We start from the raw sequence: 9,170 nt of genomic DNA, 5'->3' as shown, positions 1-9,170 counted from the left end.
GGTCTTCTTTCCTCCCCCCACCGATACAACAAAGTCTGTTTGGGAAATGCACCCACACCCACCTGTAGAAGATGTAGAGTCTCCCTCCTTCCACACTAGATGTTGTTGTTGTTGGTTTTTTCCCCCTCTCTCCAACTCCTTGCAGAAATGGTAAAGAGTTGTTAAAAGTTTCCTTTTCTCCTCCTCTCCCTCTGGGTGAAAGTTGGTGGTGAAGCCCCTTCCTTCCTTCTCTTCCTGGGCTGGTCTCAGGGCTCTCCAGGCAGGAGCAAAAGTTGATAGCTGCTCCTCTCTCTGCAGCTCAGCTCCTACTGAGCAGGACATGCCTCCACTGCTCCACGATTGGTTCCTTGTGCATGAAACTCTTTTGAGTTTATCTGCAAAACATAAAGACATTAAACGGTGCCACCCGACCTGGGTGACACTCCAGACATTTACAAGGCCCTTTTTTTCCCCCCTTTTTTGTTTTTTTTTGTGTTTTTTCTTTTTTTTGTTTTTTTTTGGGCACTAAAATCACAATTTTTCCCCAGTGCCCCCTATAAAAGGGAAGGGGACACTAAAAGCACCGGCAATTAAAACAAATTAACTTTAAAACGTAAAAGTAAAATCAAATTAAAATTTGGTTGCCGGGCGTGATGATGCACTCCAGTCCCTCCGGTGCCCACCTCTCGCGGAAGGCCGCGAGCGTACCGGTGGACACCGCGTGCTCCATCTCCAAGGACACCCTGGATCGGATGTAAGAGCGGAAGAGAGGCAGGCAGTCAGGTTGAACGACCCCCTCGACCGCCCGCTGCCTGGACCGGCTGATGGCACCCTTGGCCGTGCCCAGGAGCAGTCCTACGAGGAGGCCTTCGGACCTACCCGCTCCCCTCCGCACAGGGTGCCCAAAGATCAGGAGAGTGGGACTGAAGTGCAGCCAGAATTTCAGGAGCAGCCCCTTCAAATAGTGAAACAGGGGCTGCAACCTTGTGCATTCAATAAAAACATGGAACACGGACTCCTCCAGACCGCAGAAATTGCAGGCGGCCTGGGAGTCCGTGAACTGGCTTAAAAATTTGTTGCACGGCACTGCTCCGTGCACCACCCTCCAGGCCAAGTCCCCGATGAACAGTGGGAGGACCCCTGCGTAGAGTGCCCTCCATCGGGGACCCCCGCCTCCTCCGGACGGCAAGATGGTACGCCATGGCGTGTCCGGACGGCCGGCGAGGATGGCAAAGTTGAGGGTGTGCAGGAGCAGCCCGTACAGGAAACCCCTCCGCGCGGAACTGAAAGGCACGGAGGGGATTTCCCCGAGGCGGCTCAAGTTGTGAGGCGCCGGCCCCCGAGGGAGGTTCCGGGGTTTGGCGCCGATGAGGAATTCCGTCCGGACGGGGGTCAGTTCGGACGGGATCTCCCCACGTGCTTGAGCCTCCTCGATGCACCTAACGGAGTCAGGGCCCAGAGCTGTTTTTAGCGACTCGATGGCATCGGCCGCGTGGCGGACGTTGGCAGAATTTAGGCGCCGCGCCAGCGTGTCTGGCGCCATCCAGCCCGCTCCTCCGCCATCGAGCAGGTCCCTGACCCTGGTCACCTCACCAGCCACAGCCCTCTCTTCCGACCGCCACATAAAGCCTCGGCCGTGGAGGTACGGATTCCCGAGCAGCGGTTCCTGCAGGACGGCCGCCACTCCAGCCGGCGGAGAGCTGCGCTTGGTGGAGACTTTGTTCCAGACCCTGATGAGTTCCCTGTAAAAGACAGGCAGCTCCCGGAGGGCGGTCCTGGCACCCCCCAAGTTCACAAACAGGAGCTGCGTGTCATAATTGAGGTCGAGCTGCTGGCGGAAGAAATACCTCGCCAGAGCACACCACCTAGGAGGGGGCTCGACGTAAAGGTATCTCTGCAGGGTCTGAAGACGGAAAGTCGCGAGCTGGGCGCTGACGCACACCAACGACTGACCGCCCTCCTCAAGCGGGAGACTCAAGACCGCGGCAGAGACCCAGTGCTTCCTGTTGTTCCAGAAGAAGTCCACCAGCTTCTTCTGTATCTTGGCGACAAACGCAGGGGGAGGGGTCAAAGTGACCAGCCGGTACCACAGCATTGCGGCCACCAGCTGGTTTATGACTAGCGCTCGACCCCTGTAGGACAGCACTCGGAGCAGTCCTGTCCAGCGCCCTAGGCGAGCGGCGACCTTGGCCTCCAGCTCCTGCCAGTTCGCCGGCCAGGCTCCCTCGTCGGGGCTAAGGTAGACTCCCAGATAGAGGAGATGGGTCGTGCTCCAGGCAAAAGGCCTGAGCTCCTCCGGCAGGGAGTCCACCCGCCACTGACCCACCAGGAGTCCGGAACATTTCTCCCAGTTGATCCTGGCGGAGGACGCGGCCGAGTAAATCTCCTGGCACTCACGCATCCTCCGCAGGTCAGCGGGATCCTCTATCGCGAGGAGCACGTCATCGGCGTAAGCCGAGAGGACGACCTCCACGCCCGGCCCTTGCAGAGCCAGTCCCGTCAACCTCGTCCGCAAGAGGCGCAGGAAAGGCTCCACGCAAACGGCATATAACTGGCCGGACATGGGGCATCCCTGGCGCACCCCTCTCCTAAAGCGAAGGGGCGCCGTCAAGGACCCGTTAACCTTAATCAGACACTCCGCGGCGGCGTACAAAAGTCGGATCCGGGCGACGAAATGCGTCCCGAACCCGAAAGCGCGCAGAGTTCCGAGCAGATAGTCGTGATCCACCCTGTCGAACGCCTTCTCTTGGTCGAGGGATAGGAAGGCGACCGACAGACCAGCCTCCTGGGAACAATGGATGAGGTCCCGGACCAGATGGATGTTATCGTGGATTGTCCGGCCCGGGACCGTGTAGGACTGGTCGGGGTGGATCATGTGGTCCAGCACGGCACCAAGGCGAGCAGACATCGCCCTGGCAAAGATTTTGTAGTCCGTGCTGAGGAGGGAGACCGGGCGCCAGTTCTTAAGGAGGCGGAGATCGCCCTTCTTAGGCAGCAGGACGATGACTGCCCTGCGCCAAGAGAGGGGCATCTCCCCGGTCGCCAGACTTTCCCCCAGGACCCGCGCGTAGTCGCTCCCCAGGACGTCCCAGAACGCCCTGTGGAACTCCACGGTCAGCCCGTCCAGCCCCGGGGATTTTCCCCTCGAGAGCCGGGCGAGGGCACCGGTCAGCTCCGCCAGGCTTAGCGGAGCTTCCAGATTTTCGGCGCCCTCCGGGCCGACCTTCGGCAGGTCCTCCCACAAAACTCTACGCGCTTCCTCGCTGGACGGATCCGGAGAGAACAGAGCCCCGTAATATTCACGGACCCTGTTGTTGACTCCCTCCGGATCCGAGACGAGAGAGCCGTCGTCGGCCAGCAGCGTCAAGAGCTGCTTACGGACACTCTGCCTTTTTTCCAGCGAGTAGAAGAAGGGGGAGCCGCGGTCCAGATCCCGCAGGAACCGGATCCGCGACCTCACGAACGCGCCTCGGGACCCGACGAGCTGCAGGTCCTTCAGCGCGGCCTTCTTCGCTTCGTACACCGTCCGCAGGGCCGGGTCCTGGACGACTTGACCGAGACGGGCTTCCAGGTCGAGCACCTCTTTTTCTAGGCGCCCGACTCTGGCCGCCCGCCTCTTGGTCGACCCCCTCGCGTACTCTTGACAGAAGACGCGGACGTGAGCTTTGCCCACGTCCCACCATAGCCTCAAGGAGGGGAAGCCCCCCTGCTTCCTTCTCCAGTCGGACCAGAATCGACGGAACGAGTCCTGGAACCGCACGTCCTCCAGCAGCCGGTTGTTAAAGTGCCAGTACGCGGACCCCGTCCTCGCGCGGAGCGAAGCGAGCTCCGCCCACACCAGGTGGTGGTCCGAACACGGCACCGGCCGCATGGAGGCCGCCGGGACGCAGGAAACGTACGCCCGAGACACGTAAAGGCGGTCGACTCTAGACCATCCAACTCCAGGCCTCACCCAAGTAAAGGCGCTGGAGTCGGGGTGGAGATTTCGCCAGACGTCCACCAAGTCGAAGGACCCGACCAGGTCCCTCAACTTCTCCATCGCCGTCATGCACTGCGGGGCACCGGAGCGGTCCCTCGCCTCGAGGGTGCAGTTAAAATCCCCCCCGAGGACAATGCAGTCGCCGACGTCGACGGAGCCAAGAAGAGCGGACACCTCTTCAAAGAAGCGCGTTTGCTGCGGGCCGGGATGAGGGGCGTACACGTTCGCGAGATGGAGCGGCACGTCCCCCAGGCGAACCGTTACGTGCAGCAAGCGGCCTGGCACGGGCTCCTCGACCCCCAAGATCTCCGGCTGAAAATGCGGGCCCAGCAAGATGGCCACCCCACTAGAAATGGCGGTGAGGTGGCTCATGCGGACCTCTCCTTGCCATTCCAGGAGCCACGTGGCTTCGTCTCCCGGAACGGTGTGGGTTTCTTGCAGGAAGCACACCGCATATTTCCCCTCCCGCAGGAGCGAAAAATTGTCAAATCTACGGCGTGCCCCTCTGCCGCCGTTGATGTTGAGGCTGGCTATGGTTATCTTCATGGCAAAAGCATAGTGCAACCTCTACCTTAACCTATTGTGGGGGAGGGAGCGGAGTCTTTTGTTGAACTCCGCTCCCTCCGCAGCCCAGCGAGGAGTCCCTCGAGCTCGCGCAGCTCAAGGTGCTGCTCCTTTGTCAAGGGCCCGCCCGCGGCCAAGGTTTTAACGGCGGCGCGGACGGACCCCTTGATCAGCTCCGGCTCGGACCATTTTTCCAGGGCCAGTCGGGCTTGGTCGCGGCGACCCCGGCTCTGGGCCAAAAAGTCCCGGAGTTCCTTTGCAGGAATGAGGAGGGCCTCAGCGGCGGCCGCGAGCAGATCCACCGCCTCCCTGGCGGTGGTCTCTAGTTCTTCTCCCGCGACCCCCACCGAGTCCCCGTCCTCCTCCGGGAGGTGGCCGCCAGCAGCCGGCCCATCGACCGCACAAGGTACGGCAAATGAACCGGCCGCTCCAACCGGCCCTGGCTCTGCCCCGATCCCACCCCCAGGATCGTCGGCAGAGGAGTCCCCACTGGGCTCTTTTAAAAATGGTGCTGGGTCGGGAAATGACAGCGGAAGGGGTTCCCCCTCCGCCCCAGGAACCGGAGAACAAGGAGAGACCCGGCCATAGGAGATCCCCAGGCTCCCCAAGTGCTCCAGCTCCAAAGTAAGAGGCGAGGGTGGGTGTTCCTCCCCCTCCCCGCTGCCACCCCCCGGCCCAGCATGTACAGTATCATTAAAATCAATTGTTTCATTCTCTGCCGGGTCGAGCAAATCCCGGGGTAAGTTGTGTATTGGCTGGGCGGGCTCAGGTTCGGCCTTTTCGGCCCCGCCCGCCTCAGTCCCCGGGACGCCCGGCCCGGCGGCAATGCATTCCTCCGCGGTCCCCACGCCCCCCACGACAGGCAGATCTTCCACGCCATCCCCGGGAGACTGAGGCTGGACAGCCTCAACTGTCTCACCCTCCCCGGGGACAGACTCTTCCCGCCTACGGCGCTGCTTGGGGGCGCTGGTGGGGGACGCGGGACACGCGGCGGGCACCGCCTCCTCCGCGGAGGGATGTTGTTCCCCCTCCGCCTCAACGGAGCGGCGCCTCCTTTTGTTGCTGGAGGTGCGCTGAGACAGGGAGACCTCCATGTCTGCCGAGGCCTCCCGCTCCGCCCCCCCCTTTTTCTTTTCTTGCCCGCGCCCGGGCCCCTCTGCGGTATTGGTCAAGGGCTCGGGCACGGGCTCAGGGCACCCCGCGCTCGCCGGTGGCTGGGTTGGGCCGAGCGCGGTGGTCAATCTTTCTGGCGCACTGAGGGGACCCGCCTCTAGATGTTTCTTCTTGTTCCGCGCCTTCTTTCCGCTCGGACGCTCTCCCTCCCCCCCGCCGGAGGCCCTGAAAACAAAGGCCTCCGACGATGCCCGCGCACCTACGGCTCCCGGCACGCGGACGCAACTAGGGGGAGGGGTGGCGGCGGTGCCAGCCTTGGCCGCCTTCGGTGGTTTGGCGGCCTTGGAGGCGGGGCAGTTCTTGCGAACGTGCCCCACCTCCTTGCAGGCATGGCACCGCACGCCGTCCGACGTCCAGAAGACGCGGTAGGCAGTCCCCTCGTGCACCACATTAAAATCTCCCTCCGTCGTGTCCTCCCGCGCCAGCCGGACAAAGAGCTGGCGGCGGAAGGAGAACACGTGGCGCAGGCTGTTCTCCCTGAGGCCGAGCGGTATGGGGTTGATCCCTGACCTTACCTCCCCCAGTTGTTGTAGGTGAGGGAGGAGGAGCCCAGCGGGAACAAAGGGCGGGACGTTCGACACGATGACCCTCTGCGCGGTGGCCTCGAGAGGATCCACCGGCAGGAACGTCCCGCCCACCGTGAGCCCCCTTTCGAGGGCCAGGGACACCGCCCGCTCCGACCCCAGGAAGAACACGGCCTTCCCAGACATCTTGGAGGCTGCGACAATGGCCGAGGGGCCGACTACCCCAGCCATCGCCCGCACGCACTCCTCAATGCTCATTGTGGGGTGAGTGTAGCTCTTGACCCCGTGTTTCCTGGTTATAAGTCTGAACGGTGGCAGGGCAGCGGGTGGCGCAGGAGGTGCCGTGGATGTGGACACCGCCTGCGCATACGTCCTTGCTGGCCCTGCCACCGGCGTGGATGGGGTCGCCATCACGGGGTCCCTTTAAGGGCTACACCCACCCCAAAGTCACAGGCCTTAATGGTCTTTAATGGCCTCGTATGTTAACTGAGCAGAGGAGCCCTTAACGAGGCACCTCTCCCCTCGTTGACAATTGGGGAGAGGCCTTGCTCCCTCTGCTCAGTTGTCTTAATTGGGTTTTTTTTTTTTTAAATTTCGGAAGAAAAGGGCTCTCAGAGAGAGAGGGGAGAAACAGAGAGTAACGGAGAAAGAGAGAGGGGGGTGGGAAGGGGGGGGGGCTGCGAGGGCAGGTCTCCCCTCGCAGCTGTGGGTGGGTGCACTCCCCAGATGGCAAAACACAAAAGTCTTTGGGGTGGTCTTCAGGTGGGGGGAGAAGATGTCTTCACCTGGGGTAGCTGGAGCCACCAGGCACTCCTAACGATCTTTAATTGGATGATTAATGACAATCTTCAGCCTGGTAGCTCCAGCTATCCCAGGCTAGGCAAATGTGGGGGGTGGGGGGGGTTCCAATTGTGGGGGGGGCCTAGTTGTCAGCAAGGCCCCCACGCACACTTCCACACACACACACACCCCCCGCGATGTTCCGGCCCTCAGTGGTCTTCTTTCCTCCCCCCACCGATACAACAAAGTCTGTTTGGGGAAATGCACCCACACCCACCTGTAAGATGTAGAGTCTCCCTCCTTCCACACTGGATGTTGTTGGTCTTTTCCCCCTCTCTCCAACTCCTTGCAGAATGGTAAAAGATGTTAAAAGAGTTTTCTGTTCTCCTCCTCTCCCTCTGGTTAGAGTGATGGTGAAGCCCCTTTCTTCCTTCTCTTCCTGGGCTGGTCTCAGGGCTCTCCAGGCAGGAGCAAAAGTTGATAGCTGCTCCTCTCTCTGCAGCTCAGCTCCTACTGAGCAGGACATGCCTCCACTGCTCCACGATTGGTTCCTTGTGCATGAATCCCAAAAAGTTAGTTTGCAGGTGCAGCAGGTAATCAGGAAGGCGAATGGAATGTTGGCCTTCATTGCGAGAGGGATGGAGTACAAAAGCAGGGAGGTCCTGCTGCAACTGTATAGGGTATTGGTAAGGCCGCACTTGGAATACTGCGTGCAGTTTTGGTCACCTTACTTAAGGAAGGATATACTGGCTTTGGAGGGGGTACAGAGATGATTCACTAGGCTGATTCCGGAGATGAGGGGGTTACCTTATGATGATAGATTGAGTAGACTGGGTCTTTACTCGTTGGAGTTCAGAAGGATGAGGGGTGATCTTATAGAAACATTTAAAATCATGAAAGGGATCAACAAGATTGAGGCAGAGAGGTTGTTTCCACTGGTAGGGGAGGCTAGAACTAGGGGGCACAGCCTCAAAACACGGGGGAGCCAATTTAAAACCGAGTTGAGAAGGAATTTCTTCTCCCAGAGGGTTGTGAATCTGTGGAATTCTCTGCCCAAGGAAGCAGTTGAGGCTAGCTCATTGAATGTATTCAAATCACAGATTGATAGATTTTTAACCAATAAGGAAATTAAGGGTTACCGGGAGAGGGCGGGTAAGTGGAGCTGAGTCCACGGCCACATCAGCCATGATCTTATTGAATGGCGGAGCAGGCTCGAGGGGCTAGATTGCCTACTCCTGTTCCTAATTCTTATGTTCTTAATACCAAGACTGATCTCAACTCCACCTTCCCACACTATCCCCATATCCCTTGATTCCCTTAGTATCCTAAAACCTATCGACCTCTGTCTTGAATATACTTGATGACTGAGCATCCACAGTCCCGTCGGGTAGAGAATTCTAAATAGCTGACCCCTTATTCTGAGACTGTGATCCCTAGTTCTAGACAGACCCCTAGCTCAGATCAGCCATGATCTTATTAAATGGCGGAGCAGGCTCAAGGGGCCAAGTGGCCTACACCTCTTTCTTATGTTCTTATGTTCTTATTCCCCAGCCAAGGGAAACATCCTCCTAGCATCTATCCTGTCAAGCCCCATAAGAATGCTATACATTTCTGTGAGATTACCTCTCATTCTTCTAAATTCTAGGGAATATAGGCCTAGTCTACTCAACCTCTCCTCATAGGACAATCCCCCGATCCCAGGAATCAGTCTGGTGAACCTTCACTGCACTCCCTCTAAGGCAAGTATATCCTTCCTTAGGTAAGGAGACCAAAACTGTACAGATTACTCTAGGTGTGGTCTCACCAAGGTCCTGTATAATTGTTGTAAGATGTCTTTACTCTTACACTCCAATCACTTTGTAATAAAGGCTAACATACCATTTGCTTTCCTAATTGTTGCTGTACTTGCATGTTAACTTTCAGTGATTTGTATACAAAGACACCTCGGTCCTTCTGAATACCTCTGAAAATGTCCCAAGGCACTTCATAGGAGTGTTAGTGAACAAAATTTGATACCGAGCCACATAAGGGTAGAAAAAAGGTAGGTTTTCAGGACCGCCTTAAAAGGAGGAAAGAGAGCTAGAGAGGCTTAGAGAGGGAATTCCAGAGCTTAGGACCCTGACAAATTGAAGCCACAGCCATCAATGGTGGAGCGATTAAAATCGGTGATG

This window comes from Pristiophorus japonicus, chromosome 3 (genome assembly GCF_044704955.1).
Source record: "Pristiophorus japonicus isolate sPriJap1 chromosome 3, sPriJap1.hap1, whole genome shotgun sequence".
Lineage (NCBI taxonomy): Eukaryota > Metazoa > Chordata > Chondrichthyes > Pristiophoridae > Pristiophorus > Pristiophorus japonicus.
Note: the sequence above shows the minus strand (reverse complement) of the source record.